Source organism: Schistocerca serialis, chromosome 10 (genome assembly GCF_023864345.2).
Source record: "Schistocerca serialis cubense isolate TAMUIC-IGC-003099 chromosome 10, iqSchSeri2.2, whole genome shotgun sequence".
In the NCBI taxonomy this organism is placed as follows: domain Eukaryota; kingdom Metazoa; phylum Arthropoda; class Insecta; order Orthoptera; family Acrididae; genus Schistocerca; species Schistocerca serialis.
Window position 1 is genome coordinate 116107174 of NC_064647.1, and position 21131 is coordinate 116128304.

General features: G+C 44.1%; 1 protein-coding gene across 1 annotated transcript in view; it reads right to left on the reverse strand.

Annotated features, from left to right (window-relative positions):
- LOC126425305 (mitogen-activated protein kinase kinase kinase 10-like) overlaps positions 1-21131 on the reverse strand; it is a 731045-nt gene that overhangs the window by 378294 nt on the left and 331620 nt on the right. The gene's annotated exons all lie outside the window — the stretch shown is intronic.

Below are 21131 nucleotides of genomic sequence, written 5' to 3' on the forward strand. Positions count from 1 at the left end.
TCTTTACCTGTTGTTGCTTTTTTCCCCGTTTGTCTACGGGGTCGCCATTGTTGCACCGGTGTTGGCACTGTTACTGTCATCTGGTAGCTGGATGCCTTCCCAGAAGCGGCAACTTCCATCACCGGAAGGAATCTGTGTATCGCTTCTGCTTTCCCATACTGAGGATCTCATCTTGAAGTTTTGTAATGTTTTTTGAGTAGTCGTGTAGCGTGTATCTAAGGCCGAAAGTGGGTAACAACCCGGTATTTACCGAGAGGGATGTGGAAAACCACCTGAATACCACATCGAGGCGGGCCATTTCACAGTGTGCTAACCACCGGCCTCTTCGTTCGGTACCTCCAGCAGCAACTGGCCCTCTGAACCACTGTGGGGTTCAACTTGGAGACAGCTTTGCCTCCTACTGACGGTCCGCACCTTCATATGGTGAAATATGCATTTTTGCCTTCGTACGTGTCGCGTCCGATAGTAGCGGGCGACTAATTTTCTTTCATGCGTTGTGCTATAGGGCAATGAATTCTTCTCCTCACCTGTCCGAAAATATAATGAATTTAGCTATGAGACAACCAATAATTTCACTCGAAATGAAACATTAAACCTACACACAATATACGTCCCACCAAATGCTAGTAATCAAGAGTTTAATTTCGAGGAAAGAATTTTGGTTTGCTAGTTGATTTTCGACCTCACGCAGAATTTTAGCATTTAAAAATATCTTGACGAATATTCTTCAGACGATAACATGGTAGCCATGTGCGGAAAAGGTGACTGAGTAGTGTGAAACAAATTCTCGCATTCGAGAGGGGGCAGTTCAAATCTTCGTACGCCTGGCCAAATACAGGTTTTGCACGATTTCTCCTAAATTGTTGAATGTAAATGCTGTGAGGCCTCGTTTGAAAAAGGCACGGCAGATTTCCTTCTCCGCTCTTCCCTAATTCGAACTTAGGAGTATACTCCCTCTCTATAAGTCGGTTCAGAGTTACGTCAGGACTGACATTCGGCCAGGAACACGTAGAGGCAAGGAGCAGAGCTATCACACACACGTTAACTCACACATTTCATTCAACTCGCTGTCCACCCCCCGGTACCTGAGTGGTCACCCCGACAGTGTGTCAACCCTAAGGGCCCGGGTTCGATTCCCGGCTGGGTCGCAGATTTTCTCCGCTCAGGGACTGGGTGTTGTGTTGTCCTAATCATCATCATTTCATCCCCATCGACGCGCAAGTCGCCAAAGTGGCGTCAAATCGAAAGACTTGCACCCGGCGAACGGTCTACCCGACGGAAGGCCCTAGTCACACGACATTTACAATTTTTTATTCAACTCGCTGTAACTCACAAGCTATTCAATGTACAAACATCGAACTTCGGTTCCTGGCGACGTCACCTATTTTCGGCATGGGTAAACTTTTTTGCCATCGAATTTTGGTGGACGCAGATTGCGAGGGAAATATTTTCACGTACTCCAAAATGGAACTCTGTCGGAGATGCCTAACACGAGGTAATTTTGAGTTAAATATGAGACATGCCGATGCGTTCGCGCGTCAAAACTCAACGGTCGCTCAAATGGTTTCACTGTACATGAAATATGTGCAACGCATTTGTGGCTGCAAGTACCCTTCTGGGTAGTTCGGCCACAGTGCAAGTCTTTTTATTTGTCTCCACTTCGGCGATTTGTGCGTTCATGGTGATGAAGCCAACACACACACACACACACACACACACACACACACACACACACACACACACAATCCGTAGCAAAAAAAATCTCCGATCCGTAGAAAAAAAAACCGATCCGGCCGGTAATCGAATACTTTTTTAATTAATTTCTTACAACGTTTTCTCGTAAAACTTTCTACTTATTTGCAAAATTACAAAAAAAATTTTGCTTGATAATCGAGACGAACAGACTTATCGGTTCGAAAGAAAGAAGCTGATAACAAAATACGCCATCTCAGTACTACACAATTATAATGCAATCAATGAGAGGCATTTCTTTTGTGCGATTAAGACTGAGTGCCAGAGATAAACTTTATTCGGAGTCAGTTGCTCGTAACAGACCTCACATTAATAGTGAAAACGTACGAAAATATAATTCTGATGTGTAGGTACTTAGCCCTTTCAGATCCTCTAGGCACAATTGTGTACATTAACTTTTACTGTGTCTTAGCTGCAATAGATTTTTTTTTTATTTTTTTTATAGGTACACATTCGTGAATGTTCAGCCTTCTCATCAAGCGCAAGTTCGCCCAGCTGTTGGTCATCACTATGAAAATCTCAGCAAGTCAAAGTTGCACTGCGGAGCAGCTCGTGAGCACCGGAATACACGGATGTGTTAGGTTCGTTATATTTCTCTGTAGAATTGAATATTATTATCGTTTTTTTTGCACGGTAATTACTGAATTATCATTTTGCTATTTATTACAGTACAGAATATTTCGCAGTTACTTATTTTAGTCCATAAAATGAAGCCAAGTGTACGAAGTATGTTTTTGGAAACGGGCTCATCTTTCTGTATAAATGTTGTTGTTGTTGTTGTTGTTGTTGTTGTTGTTAATGTGGTCTTAAGTTCAGAGACTGGTTTGATGCAGCTCTCCATGCTACTCTATCGTCTGCAAGCTTCTTCATTTCCCAGTACCTACTGCAGCCTACATCATTCTGAATCTGCTTAGTGTATTCAACTCTTGGTCTCCCTCTACGATTTTTACCCTCCACACTAAACTGGTGATCCCTTGATGCCTCGGTACATGCCCTATCAACCGATCCCTTCTTCTTGTCAAGTTGTGCCACAAACTCCTCTTCTCCCCAATCCTATTCAATACTTCCTCATTAGTTATGTGATCTACCCATCTAATCTTCAGTATTCTTCTGTAGCACCACATTTCGAAAGCTTCTATTCTCTTCTTGCCCAAACTATTTATCGTCCCTGTTTCACTTCCATACATGGCTACACTCCATACAAATACTTTCAGAAACGACTTCCTGAAACTTAAATCTATACTCGATGTTAACAAATTTCTTTTCTTCAGAAACGCTTTCCTTGCCATTGCCAGTCTACATTTTATATCGTCTCTACTTGGACCATCATCAGTTATTTTGCTCCCCAAATAGCAAAACTCCTTTACTACTTCAAGTGTCTCATTTCCTAATCTAATTCCCTCAGCATCACCCGACATAATTCGACTACATTCCATTATCCCCGATGCTTTTGTTGATGTTCATCTTGTAGCCTCCTTTCAAGACACTGTCCATTCCGTTCAACTGCTCTTCCAAGTCCTTTGCTGTCTCTGACAGAATTACAATGTCATCGGTGAACCTCAAAGTTTTTATTTCTTCTACCTGCATTTTAATACCTACTCCGCGCGACTGCTACGGTCGCAGGTTCGAATCCTGCCTCGGGCATGGATGTGTGTGATGTCCTTAGGTTAGTTAAGTTTAAGTAGCTCTAAGTTCTAGGGGACTGATGACCTCAGATGTTAAGTCCCATAGTGCTCAGAGCCATTTGAACCATTTGAATACCTACTCCGAATTTTTCTTTGTTTCCTTTACTGCTTGCACAATATACAGATTGAATAACATCGGGGAGAGGCTAGAACCCTGTCTTACTCCCTTCCCAACCACTGCTTCCCTTTCATGTACCTCGACTCTTATAACTGCCATCTGGTTACTGTACAAATTGTAAATAGCCTTTCGCTCCCTGTATTTTACCCCTGCCACCTTCAGAATTTGAAAGAGAGTATTCCAGTCAACATTGTCAAAAGCTTTCTCTAAGTTTACAAATGCTAGAAACGTAGGTTTACCTTTCCTTATCCTATTTTCTAAGATAAGTCGTAGGGTCAGTATTGCCTCACGTGTTCCAATAATTCTACGGAATCCAAACTGATCTTGCCCGAGGTTGGCTTCTACCAGTATTTCTATTCGTCGGTAAGGAATTCGCATTATAATTTTGCAGCTGTGACTTATTAAACTGATAGTTCGGTAATTTTCGCATCTGTCAGCACCTGCTTTCTTTGGGATTGGAATTATTATATTCTTCTTAAAGTCTGAGGGTATTTCGCCAGTCTCATACAACTTTCTCACCAGATGGTAGAGTTTTGTCAGTACTGGCTCTCCCAAGACCGTCAGTAGTTCTAATGGAATGTTGTCTTCTCCCAGGGCCTTGTTTCGACTCAAGGCTTTCAGAGCTCTGTGAAATTCTTCACGCAGTATCATATCTCCTTTTTCATCTTCATCTTCATCTACATCCTCTTCCATTTCCGAAATATTGTCCTCAAGTACATCGCCCTTGTATAGACCCTCTATATACACCTTCCAACTTTCTGCTTTCCCTTCTTTTCTTAGAACTGGGTTTCCATCTGAGCTCTTGATATTCATACAAATGGTTCTCTTTTCTCCAAAGGTCTCTTTAATTTTCCTGTAGGCAGTATCTATTTTCCTCCTAGTGAGATAAGCCTCTATATCCTTATAGATATTCCATCTAAAATCATTAAAAAGTCACCTAAGAGCATTACCACATGAAGCAAAATTATCTTTCCTCCAGAAGAAATTCAGGTCTGAAGCGGTTAAAATCCATATACCAAACATCGAGCTTATTACGCCGGTGCATCTTATTTGTCATGACGATGGAGAAACATTCCTCGCTATCGCACGCGCCTGAAGTGACACTATCACTATTTGTAATAATTTTGTTAAAATAGCTACAATGCCGACATGCTATCCTCACGATTCGCCACGAATTACCGAGGTGAACACTTGGGTTCCTCTCGCAGGTGCCTCGGCCTCACGGTCTAAGGGCCCTCCGGTATCTTCCGGAACCCCAAAGTGAAATTCAGGCAAGGCGGAAGCCGCGCGACCGCCATCACAGGCTAAGGCGGTCGCAGAGGAAAGCAAAACGGCGAACTCAGTTTCACGCACCTGTCCGGACTACAAAATGCACAATGAACCTTTCGGACAGGTATGGTCGACCATCGAGCGGAAATACTTTGCAGCTGAGGAAAACAGGCCGTTTTGCGTGGAACAGTGATTACCGACAGCGTATTTCTCTATTTCGTCTCCTTCGACAATTAGTCGTATATCAACACAATTTATAGGGGTTCAGTTCGTCACTTCTGGTCGTGGCGATGTACTACAGGCGCTCACATCTCTTCTGTAGATCGTGTTGTTATCCTGTGTCTAACTCTGTCCAGGAAATCTCCAACAGCCTAAATTTCTATCTGAAATTCTCCCTGTATCTCGTATTCCCATTTATTCCTCATCCATTTGTACATTTTGGATCGACCTTACGTTTTTTCTCTTGTTGACAAACTTCTTTATCTTAAGTCCGTTTCCCGAAAGCGACTCTGTCAAAATATATCACTAACGTCGATTTGCAGTAGGGTTTTCGAACATATACTGTATTCGAACGTTATTAAGTACTTCGAAGAAAACTATTTATTGACACATAGCACGGTTTCAGAAAATATCGTTCTTGACAAACATAACTAGCTCTTTATACTCATGAAGTAATAAGAGCTATTAACAGGGGATGTAAAACTGACTCCATATTTTTAGATTTCCCGAAGGCTTTCGACGCCGTTCCTCACAAGCGTGTTCTAACCAAACTGCGTGCCTACGGAGTTGTGCGACTGGATTCCTGTCAGAAACGTCACAGTTGGTAATAATAGACGGAAAGTCATTGAGTAAAACAGAAGTAATATCTCGAGTTCACCAAGGAAGTATCATAGGCCCTCTGTTGTTGCTGATCTATATTAACGACGTAGGAGACAATCAGAATAGCCGTCTTAGATTGTTTGCAGATGGTGCTGTCATTTACCGTCTTGTAAAGTTATCAGATGACCAAAACGAATTACAAAATGATTTAGATACGAAATCTGTATGGGGCGAAAAGTGGCAATTGATCCTGAATAAAGAAAAGTGTGAAGATATTCGCATGAGTACTAAAAGAAATCAGCTAAATTTCGATTACGCAATAAGTCACACAAATCTGAGGGCTCTAAATTCAACTAAATACTTAGGCATTACAATCACAAATAACCTAAATTGAAACTATGACATAGATAATATTGTGGGTAGAGCAAACCAAAAATCTGCGATTCATTAGCAGAACACTTAGAAGGTGCAACAGGTCTACTAAAGTGACTGCTTACACTACGCTTGTCCGCCCTATTCTGGAGTATTGCTGCGCGGTGTGGGATCCCCATCAGGTGGGACTGACGGATGACATCGAAAGAGTACAAAGAAGGGCAGCTCGTTTTGTTTTATCGCGAAATAGGGGAGATATTGTCACAGACACGAAACGTGAATTGGAGTGGCAATCATTAAAACAAAGGCGTTTTTCGTTGCGACGGGATCTTATCGTGAAATTTCAATCACCAGTTTTCTCCTCCGATTGCGAAAACCTTCTGTTGGCACCCACCTACAAAGGGAGAAATTATCGTCACGATAAAATAGGAGAAATAACGGCTCGTTTCTCCCGCGTGCCGTTCGAGAATGGGACGGTAGAGAGAAAGATTGAAGGTGGTTCATTGAACCCTCTGCCAGGCACTTTATTGTGAATAACACAGTAATCACGTAGATGTAGACGTAACGTCGAGTGCTAGAACTGCGTGCACCTTTCGTACATGTGTGTAAGTCAGCACCAACCGCGTCGCGTGTGTGCGATTACGTCAGTGACCTGTAGATTGTACCAGGTGGAGCTATAAATCTCCAAGTACACTGTGCACTGCACCTACGCAGAAACAAGGGGCTCTCGGAAGTTAGCCCATTCATAGAAACGGATAATCTGCTTTGGTGTCCTCTTAATTTATACTGAGTTGTTTGCTTTGTGTTCGTGACGCATTGAAAAGTTACAAAGGTCCTAGTACATTTACCTACTATTGTTCCTCCACAAGAAAGACGAAATATTTCGAAGCAAAACGGTTTATAACTTTTATAGAGAAAAAGCTTGCACTGTGTGTAAATAAGAACGTAAACAGATAAACATGTCTTAACGAAATTCATTTCAACAGCGAAAAAAAATTATATATATCATGCGTCAAAAAAAATGTACACACACCTTGAAGCATCATAGAAAATTTATTACCGTTCTACAATGTTAAATTTCTGGAAATGGAAAGTTTGTTGGAAAAATAAATGTACTTTGCAAATGTGATTAATGTTCAAACTGGTGGCTTTCAGCATCAATACATTTCTGAGTACGAGTCACCACTGAGTCCGTACATCGTACCAAAGTGTCCAATGAGATTTCTGCGCACACCGCCTGAATCTCATTCTAAAGTGTGTCCAGGTTACGTGGTTTACGTTTGTTTACCTCATCTTTTACTGTGCCCCATAAGAAGAAATCCAGCGGCTTGAGGTCTGGAGAGCCTGCAGGAAACGCGTTTGGTCCCTGCGTCCTATCCACTGGCCTGGCACATTGTGATCCAGCTGTGCTCGTACGTCCCTATGATAGTGCGGCGGGGCTCCATCTTGTTGTAAATAAAACTTATCATTTCCGTATAACGCACGAATGGCACGGAATATGGAGTCAGCAAGCATTTTTAGGTACGTTTCTCCAGTAACATTACCTTCAAAGCGGAAAGGCCCAATGAGTCCGCTTGCAGACAAACCACACCACACATTTCCAGCAGGCAAATTCACAGCCTTTTCAACTGTAATGTGAGGATTATCTTCAGCCCAGTACACACAATTGTGCCTATTGACAGTTCCATTGAGTTGAAACTGGGCTTCATTCGACCAAATTATGCTACCCATAAATCTCGGTTCACGTCTCACCATCTCGTGAACCCATTCACAAAATTTTAACCTTCGATCTGGATCGTCGTCACTTAGCTGTTGCACCAGCCTTGGAATGTACACACGAAACTTGCCTTTCTTCAGAAAGCGTAGCACACTACTAGCACTTACATTACTCTCACGTGCCGCTTGCCTTTAAGATTTTTGAGGCGAACGCTGAAACAGTTCCAAGACCGCAGATGTGGAATCATCACTTGTAGCTGTACGAAGTCGCCTGATCGACCTTTACGCACATCACACACTGTTCCATGAATTTCGAATTTGTCTCGTAGACGTGTAATTGTTAACCTTGAAGGTGGTTCTGTACCATACTCACTCCTCCACTGTCTTCGAACCGCAGCTACATTCTCAAACTTCCAGTACCACTTAATTATCTGCTCCCGCGCTTTAAAGCTCAAACGCACGTCCGCCATGTTGCAGTCACTTCCTTGCCACTGCTGTCACTTGTTGAAGAAACATAAGATTACTTTCTCACAGATATTTAACCTTGTAGAACGGGAAATAAATTGTCTATGACAGTTCAAAGTGTGTATACATTTTTAGACGCACCTTATTTTATATATACAGGGTGTCTCAAAAATGACCGGTATATTTGAAACGGCAATAAAAACTAAACGAGCAGCGATAGAAATACACAGTTTGTTGCAATATGCTTGGGACAACAGTACATTTTCAGGCAGACAAACTTTCGAAATTACAGTAGTTACAATTGTCAACAACAGATGGCGCTGCGGTCTGGGAAACTCTATAGTACGATATTTTCCACATATCCACCATGCGTAGCAATAATATGGCGTAGTCTCTGAATGAAATTACCCGAAACCTTTGACGTGTCTGGCGGAATGGCTTCACATGCAGATGAGATGTACTGCTTCAGCTGTTCAATTGTTTCTGGATTCTGGCGGTACACCTGGTCTTTCAAGTGTACCCACAGAAAGAAGTCACAGGGGTTCATGTCTGGCGAACAGGGAGGCCAATCCACGCCGCCTCCTGTATGTTTCGGATAGCCCAAAGCAATCACACGATCATCGAAATATTCATTCAGGAAATTAAAGACGTCGGCCGTGCGATGTGGCCGGGCACCATCTTGCATAAACCACGAGGTGTTCGCAGTGTCGTCTAAGGCAGTTTGTACCGCCACAAATTCACGAAGAATGTCCAGATAGCGTGATGCAGTAATCGTTTCGGATCTGAAAAATGGGCCAATGATTCCTTTGGAAGAAATGGCGGCCCAGACCAGTACTTTTTGAGGATGCAGAGACGATGGGACTGCAACATGGGGCTTTTCGGTTCCCCATATGCGCCAGTTCTGTTTATTGACGAAGCCGTCCAGGTAAAAATAAGCTTCGTCAGTAAACCAAATGCTGCCCACATGCATATCGCCGTCATCAATCCTGTGCACTATATCGTTAGCGAATGTCTCTCGTACAGCAATGGTAGCGGCGCTGAGGGGTTGCCGCGTTTGAATTTTGTATGGATAGAGGTGTAAACTCTGGCGCATGAGACGATACGTGGACGTTGGCGTCATTTGGACCGCAGCTGCAACACGGCGAACGGAAACCCGAGGCCGCTGTTGGATCACCTGCTGCACTAGCTGCGCGTTGCCCTCTGTGGTTGCCGTACGCGGTCGCCCTACCTATCCAGCACGTTCATCCGTCACGTTCCCAGTCCGTTGAAATTTTTCAAACAGATCCTTTATTGTATCGCTTTTTGGTCCTTTGGTTACATTAAACCTCCGTTGAAAACTTCGTCTTGTTGCAACAACACTGTGTTCTAGGTGGTGGAATTCCAACACCAGAAAAATCCTCTGTTCTAAGGAATAAACCATGTTGTCTTCAGCACACTTGCACGTTGTGAACAGCAGACGCTTACAGCAGAAAGACGACGTACAGAATGGCGCACCCACAAACTGCGTTGTCGTCTATATCTTTCACATCACTTAAAGCGACATCTGTTGTTGAAAATACTGTAATTTCGAAAGTTTGTCCGCCTGAAAATGTACTGTTGTCCCAAGCATATTGCAACAAACGGTGTATTTCTATCGCTGCTCGTTTAGTTTTTATTGCCGTTTCAAATATACCGGTCATTTTTGAAACACCCTGTATATAGAGTGTGTGTATATATATTTGACGAGAAATATTAATTTTCGATGTTATCTGGGACGTGCCAAGGAAACAGGATACAAGGGATAAAGCAAAAATACGCTATGTAATGCGTCCTAGATATTGTTTCATGTGTTTTTCCAAATTTAGACACCGAGAAAAAAAAAATAGCAACACCAAGAAGGATTGTGGGACATAAACGGAATGTGGTCGCCGTGCTCCTACATCTGAAAGATGATATCTGTTCAAAATTTCGCGCCAATCGCATAAGAGGATGCCATCAGATTTCCTTTAAACATACGTTGTACCGGTCGGGCGCGTTAGCTACATCCGAAATTGGACGTGGTGAGTTAATCGCCATTATCAACCCCTCATTGTGTTTTAACAAGGTCGTGTAATAGGGCTACGAGAAGCTGGATGTTTCTTTTGCGATATTGTAGAAAGGCTTGATATTGAGCAAGCAGTGAAGAAAACAAAAGAAAAATTCGGAGTAGGTATTAAAATTCAGGGAGAAGAAATAAAAACTTTGAGGTTCGCCGATGACATTGTAATTCTGTCAGAGACAGCAAAGAACTTGGAAGAGCAGTTGAATGGAATGGACAATGTCTTGAAAGGAGGATATAAAATGAACATCAACAAAAGCAAAACAAGGATAATGGAATCTAGTCGAATTAAGTCGGGTGATGCTGAGGGAATTAGATTAGGAAATGCACTTGAAGTAGTAAAGGAGTTTTGCTATTTGGGGAGCAAAATAACTGATGATGGTCGAAGTAGAGCGGATATAAAATGTAGGCTGCCAATAGCAAGGAAAGCGTTTCTGAAGAAAAGAAATTTGTTAACATCGAGTGTAGATTTAACTGTCAGGAAGTCGTTTCTGAAAGTATTTGTATGGTCTGTAGCCATGGAAGAGAAACATGGACGATAAACGGTTTAGACAAGAAGAGAATAGAAGCTTTCGAAATGTGGTGCTACAGAAGAATGCTGAAGATTAGATGGGTAGATCACATAACTAATGAGGAGGTATTGAATAGGATTGGGGAGAAGAGGAGCTTGTGGCAGAACTTGACTAGAAGAAGGGATCGGTTGGTAGGACATGTTGAGGCATCAAGGGATCACCAATTTAGTACTGGAGGGCAGCGTGGATGGTAAAAATCGTAGAGGGAGACCAAGAGATGAATACACTAACCAGATGGAGAAGGATGTAGGCTGCAGTAGGTACTGGGAGATGAAGAAACTTGCACAGGATACAGTAGCATGGAGAGCTGCATGAAACCAGTCTCAGGACTGAAGACCACAACAACAGAAACTCTTGGGAGGAGGGAAGCACCGTACATTGTTGCTGGCAGCGGTGGTCCCGAGGATGTACGGTCGCAAGAAGACCGGGCTGCGGACGGCCACGAGGCAAGAGCGAGGGGTAAGACCATCACCTTCGGCGTACGGCATCAGATGGTTCAAATGGCTCTGAGCACTATGGGACTTAACTTCTGATGCCTTCAGTCGCCTAGAACGTAGAACTACTTAAACCTAATTAACCTAAGGACATCACACACATCCATGCCCGAGGCATGATGCGAACCTGCGACCGTAGCGGTCGCGCGGTTCCGGACTGAAGCGCCTAGAACCGCACGGCCACAACGGCCGGCCCGTACTGCATCTGCAGCAGCAATTTTAGCACCAGTTGGCACCACACTTCAAGGATAGTTCCGAAACAGACGCTCTGTAGCGTGCGTGCATTCCACTGACCCTGAACCACCACCGTTAGCGACTTCAGTGGCGTCAAGGGACTTCTCACTGGACGGCAGGGCGAAGGTCTGTTGTGTTTTCTGATGAAAGCCGGTTCTGCCTCGAAGCCCGTGGGTCAAGTTTTGGTTAGCAGGAGGCGAATTGAGGGCTGCGCCCAACCTTTCTGCGTGATCAGACGGATGCCATATTCCTTGACTTCCGGAAAGCGTTTGACTCGGTGCCCCACTGCAGACTCCTAACTAAGGTACGAGCATATGGGATTGGTTCCCCAAGTATGTGAGAGGCTCGAAGACTTCTTAAGTAATAGAACACAGCACGTTGTCCTCGATGGTGAGTGTTCATCGGAGGTGAGGGTATCATCTGGCGTGCCCCAGGGAAGTGTGGTAGGTCCGCTGTTGTTTTCTATCTACATAAATGATCTTTTGGATAGGGTGGATAGCAATGTGAGGCTGTTTGCTGATGATGCTGTGGTGTACGGGAAGGTGTCGTCGTTGAGTGACTGTAGGAGGATACAAGATGACTTGGACAGGATTTGTGATTGGTGTAAAGAATGGCAGCTAACTCTATTATAGATAAATGTAAATTAATGTAGATGAATAGGAAGAAGAATCCAGTAATGTTTGAATACTCCATTAGTAGTGTAGCGCTTGACACAGTCACGTCGATTAAATATTTGGGCGTAACATTTCAGAGCGATATGACGTGGGACAAGCATGTAATGGCAGTTGTGGGGAAGGCGGATAGTCGTCTTCGGTTCATTGGTAGAATTTTGGGAAGATGTGGTTCATCTGTAAAGGAGACCCCATTCTTGAGTACTGCTCGAGCGTTTGGGATCCCTATCAGGTCGGATTGAGGGAGGACATAGAAGCAATTCAGAGGTGGGCTGCTAGATTTGTTACTGGTAGGTTAGACCATCGCACGAGTGTTACGGAAATGCTTCAGGAACTCGGGTGGGGGTCTCAGGAGGAAAGGAGGCGTTCTTTTCGTGAATCGCTACTGAGGAAATTTAGACAACCAGCATTTGAGGCTGACTGCAGTACAGTTTTACTGCCGCCAACGTACATTTCGCGGAAAGACCACAAAGATAAGATAAGAGAGATTAGGGCTCGTACAGAGGGATATAGGCAGTCATTTTTCCCTCGTTCTGTTTGGGAGTGGAACAGGGAGAGAACATGCTAGTTGTGGTACGAGGTACCCTCCGCCACGCACCGTATGGTGGATTGCGGAGTATGTATGTAGATGTAGATGGGCACGATGGACGTGTAAGTGGAGTTATGGTCTCGGGTGCGATTTAGCATGACGACGGGAGCGCTCTCGTGGTTACCTGACACACACTGACTGCAATTTTGTATATCAAACTGGCGATTCGCCCTTTTGTGCTGCTGCCATTCATGAACAATATCACAGGGAGTATTTTCCCACAGGATAACGCTCGGCCACACATACCGCTGCCCACGAGCCCATACAGAGCGTCGACATGCCGCCTCGGTCTGCTCGATCGCAAGATCTGTCTGCACTCGAGCACACGTGGGACATCATCGGACGACAACCCCAGCGACATTCACAAACAGCATTAACCGTCCCTGTGTTGGCCAAGAGTAACAGGTGTAGAACTCCACTGCACAAACTGACACCCGACCCCTGTACAGCACAATGCGCGCACGTTCACGTCCTTGCACTCAACATTCTGGCTCTTAAACCGGTCATTAATGTAGCATCATTTCATAGCTGCAATGGCTTTTCTCGTGCTTACATGAATCTGTGATCTTGCAACGTTAACCTCTTACATTTGTTACCCAGATAACTGTATTCCCAATATTTCATTACTCTGCATTAATTCAACACACTGATCAGCCAGGACATTATGACCAACTACCTAACAGCCGCTATGTCCATCTTCGGCAGTCATAACGTCAGCGACGCTTCGTAGCATGGCAGCAGTGGGTTCTGGCAGGTCGCTGGAGAGAGCTGGAACCACATCTCCACACACATGCCACCTGATTGCCGTAAATTCCGGGAGGGAGACGCTGAACGCTGGCGCCACATTAAATCACATCGCAGATGTGTTCGATCGATCTGGCGAGTTGGGGGACAGCACATCAAATTTAACTCATAACCGTCTAACTCAGACCACTCCGTCACACTCCTGGCATTGTGACACAGCGTATTATGTTGTTGAAAAATTCCACTGCTTTCGGGAAACAGGATCGTCGTGCTAGGGTGTACGCGGTCAGGAAGCAGTGTACAGGACAAACGTTGGCATCCAAAAGACAACTCGGACTCTGTTAGCGGATGTGTTCTGTGTCAAGTGAGTTGCTTTCAAAACTTGAACTCGTGAACTGGTGCTGGGTGCATACCACACACTGAATGTTGAAATGAGATTTTGAATATACTGGCCTAAAGCAGTTCGTCCAAGATCAAAAATGGTTCAAATGGCTCTGAACACTATGGGACTCAACTTCTGAGATCATTAGTCCCCTAGAACATAGAACTAGTTAAATCTAACTAATCGAAGGACATCACTCACATCCACGCCCGAGGCAGGATTCGAACCTGCGACCGTAGCGGTCTCGCGGTTCCAGACTGCAGCGCCTAGCCGGCCGGAGTGGCCGAGCGGTTCTAGGCGCTTCAGTCTGGAACCGCGGGACCGCTACGGTCGCAGGTTCGAATCCTGCCTCGGGCATGGATGTGTGTGATGTCCTTAGGTTAGTTAGGTTTAAGTAGTTCTAAGTTCTAGGGGACTAATGACCTCAGATGTTAAGTCCCATAGTGCTCAGAGCCATTTGAACCATTTTTTTTGCAGCGCCTAGAACCGCACGGCCACTTCGGCCGTCCGTCCAAGATCTGTAAAGACCATTACCACATTGTACACCAGTTAGAACCAGACTAGCCAACACTCGCTTCTTTGGATTTGTACAGACGTTTGCTGTAGCTCTATAATACGAGGCGTCTTTTTTAAGTAAGAACCGTTTTCAAACTAAAACAGACGTGCTAAGATATCTCAATAATTTTATTTTTTCATGAAAGCCTGTACCTTAATCTACTTTTCTACATAAAGTCCATCAACATTGAGACACTTGTCATAACGTTGTATCAGTTTTTGAATACCCTCCTCATAGAAGTCTGCCGCCTTGACCTGTTAACCACTGCATCACCACTGTTTTGACTTCGTCATCGTCTTGAAGACGCTGACCGCTCAGGTGTTTCTTCAAGTGCAGGAACAGATGGTAGTCACTGGGCGCAAGATCGGGGCTGTACGGAGGATGATCTAGAGTTTCCTATCGAAAAGATGTGATGAGATCTTTGGTCTGATTCGCCACATGCGGACGGGCATTGTCTTGCAGCAAAACGATGCCCTTGCTGAACTTCCATGGACTGTTGCTTTGATTTTGTTGTGACGTCGGCCACCCATGTTTCATCACCCGTAACAATTTGGCTTAAGAAATCATCACCGTCGTTGTGGCACCGCTCAAGGAAAGTCAATGCACTGTCCAAGCGTTTGGTTTTGTGCACATCCGTCAACATTTTCGGTACCCAACGTGCGCACAATTGTCGTTAATTCAAGTGCTCGGTCACAATGCCATACAAAACACTACGAAAGTCATCCCGCAAGGAGCAAATCGTAAAGCGTCTGTTTTCTCTAACCTTACTGTCCACTTCCTGCACCAAACTTTCATTAACGACCGAAGGACGCCCACTCCGTTGTTCATCATGCACATTTGTCCGGCCATCTTTAAATGCTCTCACCCAGTTTCTTACCATTCCATCGCTCATAATGTTTTCTCCGTAAACTGCACAGATATCACGATGAATATCGATCGCTTTTAGGCCTTTAGCACTAAGAAATATTACAACAGTCCGTACTTCACAGTCGACGGAACTCACGATTATCGGAGGCATCTTAAACACCACTCACTACACAACGTAAACAAGGAAGAATCCGACTGTAATGGCGTCAGTGCGTAGATTAAGGTACAGGCTTTCATGTAAAAATAAAATTATTGAGATATCTTAGCACGTCTTTTTTTTAAATTTCAAAACGGTACTTACTTAAAAAACACGCCTCTTACGTAGGGAAATGTCTCTTCATTCCAGGTGTTTGCACCGCTTTGGTGAGAAAACTCAATGAATTACTTAAATTAGTTTCCAATTAAAAATACAATGTTTATGTTCACCAGTTACAGTCTTATAATTATACATCTATGAGCGGAGTTACGGGGCGTGAAAAGTAATGTACACGAAGACCGTAAACAAGAAGGCCAGTTGGCAAGTTCCTACTCATGGACACGGAATCTCACGATACGAGGCTTCAAAAAAACATTAAGAAGTTTTAAGAACCTATGTGGAACAAAATTATGGCTCACTGCTGCAGATCTACTAAAGAGGGAAGCAGGATAACGTTCTCTTTTAGTTTTCGGTCTTTATTACATTGTTTTCCGTGTGCCATACCAGAGGTGCGTGTCACATTTACAGAAGTGAAGGTTGTCTCGTTTGCCCATTACTACACTCCTGTAGGCAACAAACAAATCTGTGTTTTGGAAATGAAGTGAAATAATGTTGTTCCACGTAACTTGGCACAGCAGTGCTGTCCGCGAGAGAAAGCGAGAGAGAGAGGGGAAACACACAGACAGGGACAGCGACAGACTTGAACCGGCCGTACGAAGTGTTCTCCACCTCTTGGTGCACAACAACGGAAACAACGCGGTAAAAGGTCAGCAACTACCTGCAACATCAGCCATGCTTCAATGTTCAAGAAAGGTAGTAGGAGTAATCCACTAAATTACAGGCCCATATCGTTAACGTCGATATGCAGCACGATTCTGGAATATATATACTGTGTTCAAACATAATGAATTACCTCGAACAAAACGGTCTATTGACACACAGTCAAACATCGTTCTTGTGAAACACAACTAGCTCTTTACTCACACGAAATGTTGAGTCCTATGGAGAAGGAATTTCAAATCGATTCCGTATTTAGAGATTTCCAGACAGCTTTTGACACTGTACTACACAAGCGGCTCGCAGTGAAATTGCGTGCTTATGGAATACCGTCTCACTTATGTGAGTGCATTCGCGATTTCCTGTCAGAGGGGTCACAATTCGTAGCAACTGACGGGAAAGTCATCGAGTAAAACAGATGTGATTTCTGGCGTCCCCAAAGAAAGTGTTATAGGCTCTTTGTTGTTCCTTATCTGTATAAACGATTTAAGAGACAATCTGAGCAGCCGTCCTTGGTTGTTTGCAAATGATGCCGTCGTTTATCGACTAGTAAAGTCATCAGAAGAGCAAAATAAATTGCAAAAGATTTAGAAAAAATATCTCTATGGTGCAAAAATCGGCGATTGAACCTAAATAACGAAAAGTGTGAGCTGATCCGTATGAGTGCTAAAAGGAATCCGTTAAACGTCGATTACACGATAAAGCAGACAAATCTAAGGGCCGTAAATTCAACTAAATACTTGGTAATTACAATTAAGAACAACTTAAATTGGAAGGAGCGCACAGAAAATGTTGGCGGAAGGCGAACCAAAAACTGCGTTTCATTGGCAGGACACTTAGAAAATGTAACAGATCTACTAAGGAGACTGCCTACAGTACGTTTGTCCGTCCTCTTTTAGAATACTGCTGTGCGGTGTGGGATCCTTACCAGATACGACTGAAGGAGTACATCGAGAAAGTTCAAAGAAGGGCAGCACGTTTCGCATTATCGCGAAATAGGGGAGAGAATATCACTGAAATTATACAGGATTTGTGGTGGACATAATTAAAACAAAAGCGTTTTTCGTTGCGGCGGAACCTTCTCAGAAATTTCTGTCACCAAGTTTCTCTCCCGAATGCGAAAATATTTTGCTGACGCCGCCCTACACAGGGGAGACACGACGACCATAATAAAACAGGGGAAATCACAGCTCGCACGAAAAGATAAAGATGTTCGTTTTTTTTCTTTTTTTTTTTCGCGCGCTGATCGAGATTGGAATAATAGAGAATTATTGTGAAGGTAGTTCGATGAACCCTCTGCGAGGCATTAAGTGTGACTTGCTGAGTATCCATGTAGATGCAGATGTAGACTGCCGTGTATCGCAGCCACACTGCAGCAATGTTGAGGGCAGCAGTATTTTAGCCGTAAATACACCCCGTTTGAACGCACTTTGCCGGTTTGACTTGCATTTGGAATGACAGCGGTTGAGACCCATGTTTACCGAGGTCTCCTTAAATAGCTACGTCAGAGTGGTTCATCTGGTAAGGCCGGCCACGGTGGTCTAGCGGTTCTAGGCGCTCAGTCCGGAACCGCGCGACTGCTCCGGTCGCAGGTTCGAATCCTGCCTCGGGCATGGATGTGTGTGATGTCCTTAGGTTAGTTAGGTTTAAGTAGTTCTAAGTTCTAGGGGACTGATGACCACAGAAGTTAAGTCCCATGGTGCTCAGAGCCATCTGGTAAGGACAAGCCCGATTTCCTTACTCGATTCCGCTTGTGCTCCGTCTCAGATCGCCTCATCGTCTACGGATGTTAAACCTTTATCTTCACTCTATTTATATTATCATTTAGTGCAAATTAGATATTTGACTGAATTCACCTACAGCTTTACCAGCTTAACATAATCATCGTTATTTTTGTAACAGATAGCCTACTATGGATGGAGTCTATTCCTGTAGCGACTCTATTATTTAATTCGAGCAATCGCATCAATACATGCAATTATCTCTGCGGTTTGCCAACAGTTGATTTTACAGAAGTTCCCAGGCTGATGTATTTTATTTTGTCTCTTACTCCGTAAGACACTAATAATGTAAATGCAAAGTCAGCCCTGCAGAGATTTACACTTGCACATTATCTCTATATATACAAAAGGCATTGTCCCACCTGACTGACTCACTGACAGACTCACCATCGCCCAGCCCAAACCACTAAGGAGAGAAACTTGAAGTGGACAGGGAGTGGATCGTATACTGTAGCCATCGTTTAAGAAGGGTTTGACCGAAATTCCAGCCCTAAAGGAGTGAAATAGGAGATGAAAGGCTTTTTGAAAATATGTCGCTGTTAAAGCAATTCTAAAACTAGAACTACGAAAATTGGTATCTGGTTTCTCTGTGAGAAAAAAAAAACACAGGTTTCAGTGTTTCTTGTAAACTTAACCACTGTGGGAGTAAAACAAATGGGCGGAAGTTTTTTTGGAAATAAATCATTATTAAACAACTACTACAGCATTTTATCGGTAGGTCTATGAAAGCTGGTATTCGACTTCTTGGTTAATTTTTAAAAAAATACGTGTTTCGCTGTTTTTGGAAATTCAACCCCTAGGGGGGTGAAATAGGTATCAACAATTTTAAGAAAATGTTTCAGTATATTAAAAATTAGTTTTAAAAGTAAATCTATAAAAACTAGTATTTCACTTCTCGGTTAGATATAAAGAAATTGGAGGTCGGAAGTTTCTACGGGAATATTACGACAAAAATGCAAAAGGCATGATTAACAAAAGCCTTCATTGGAGCTACCAGAATGGCTTTTTGGTCAAAAGTACATGCGGAAAAGACCATGCCCACATGGCCTTAATAACTGTGAAATGTTTAGGTAGTGTTGCAATTCGCGAACAACATAAAAAGTTGATCAAAGGAAAAAAAAATTATACAGATTATGTAGTCTACGTGAGCGAAGCAGCGAGCGCTAAGTTAATATACTACATGAAAGTAAAGGTCTGTTTCTTCACTACGTGTGCACATACAGCAGAACAGTACAACAGAGTAACTGTTCTCCCTCGTCTCATTTACGAGGGTAGTCAAAGCTTTAATTCAAGCTAAAGCGTTTCCATACTCACGAGATGAGCGTAGGGGAGAAGATGCGAGAATCGTGCATCGCCGTTGTAGGAAGCTCATCGAGGGCGTGGTTTGCCGCTAACTTCCACCGGCCTGGCCAGAATGAGATTTTTACTCTGCAGCGGACTGTGCGCTGAAATGAAACTTCCTGGCACATTAAAACCGTGTGCCGGACCGAGATTCGAACTCAGGACCTTTGCCTTTCGCGGGCAAGTGCTCTACCAACTGAGCTACCCATGCACGACTCACGCCCCGTCCTCAAAGCTTTACTTCTGCCATTACCTCGTCTCCTACCTTCCAAACCTTACAGAAGTTCTCCTGCGAACCTTGCAGAACTAGCGCTCCTGAAAGAAAGGATATTGCGGAGACATGGCTTAGCCACAGCCTGGGCTGCCAGGAAGTTTCATATCAGCGCACACTCCGCTGCAGAGTGAAAATCTCATTCTGGAAACATTCCCCAGGCTGTGGCTAAGCCATGTCTCCGCAATATCCTTTCTTTCAGGAGTGCTAGTCCTGCAAGGTTCGCAGGAGAGCTTCTGTAAAGTTTGGAAGGTAGGAGACGAGGTACTGGCAGAAGTAAAGCTGTGATGACGGGGCGTGAGTCGTGCTTGGGTAGCTCAGTTGGTAGAGCACTTGCCCGCGAACGGCAAAGGTCCCGAGTTCGAATCTCGGTCCGGCACACAGTTTTAATCTGTCAGGAAGTTTCGTTCCACAGGCCTGTTATGAAATGTCGAGTGTGTACCCGTGCCGTGTGGGTGATTGTGGTGAGCGGTTGAACGGTGTAGGGTTGCGTTTGTGTTGTCGTGGATGAAGGGAGGAGAAAGGGTGAAACCCAGTGTCAGCACATAACTTAATTCTCTTAATGTCCCCATCCGACGGGCGGATCTCCACCAACAGTGTACGTTTTCTCACTCCGTGAGAAGCTGTGGAGAGGTTTGGAATTTAAACCGGAACTCTGGTGGGAAGACGAGCAATTATGAATTTCACCCCCACAACTGCTCCTCCCGTTACCAGACAAAACAGTGACAGTTAAAATTTCATCCAGCGCCAGGATCCAAACCGGCTTACTTCCGAGTCGAGCGCCACACCCACGCGTGGGTGGGCGAGAGTGTCAAGTTACGTGGTCAATTATTCTTGTTTGTTTGCAGTCTGATACCTTCAGTCCTGGTACACACTGAAGTCTCCAGGCCGCAGAGGAGCCACTACAAAACGTCACAGCGCACTGACAAAGCGGAATTTCGCCCGGTAGTCCATTCATCTACATCTACATGGATACTCTGCAAATCTCATTTAAGTATCTGGCAGAAGGTTCATCGAACCACCTTCACCATTCTCTATTACTCCAGCCTCGTATAGCGCACGGAAAGACTGAACACCTACATCTTTCCGTACGAGCTCTGATTTCCCTTGTTTTATCGTGGTGTTCGTTCCGTCCTATGTACGTCGGTGTCAACAAAATATTTTCTCATTCGAAGGAGAAAGTTGGTGATTGGAATTTCGTGAGAAGATTCCGTCGAAACGAAAAATAACTTTCTTTTAATGATATCCAGCTCAAATCCTGTATCATGTCAGTGACACACTCTCCCATACTTCGCGATAACACGAAACGTGCTGCTCTTCTTTGAACTTTTTCGATGTACTTCGTCAGTCCTATGTGGTAAGGATCCCACACCACGCAGCAGT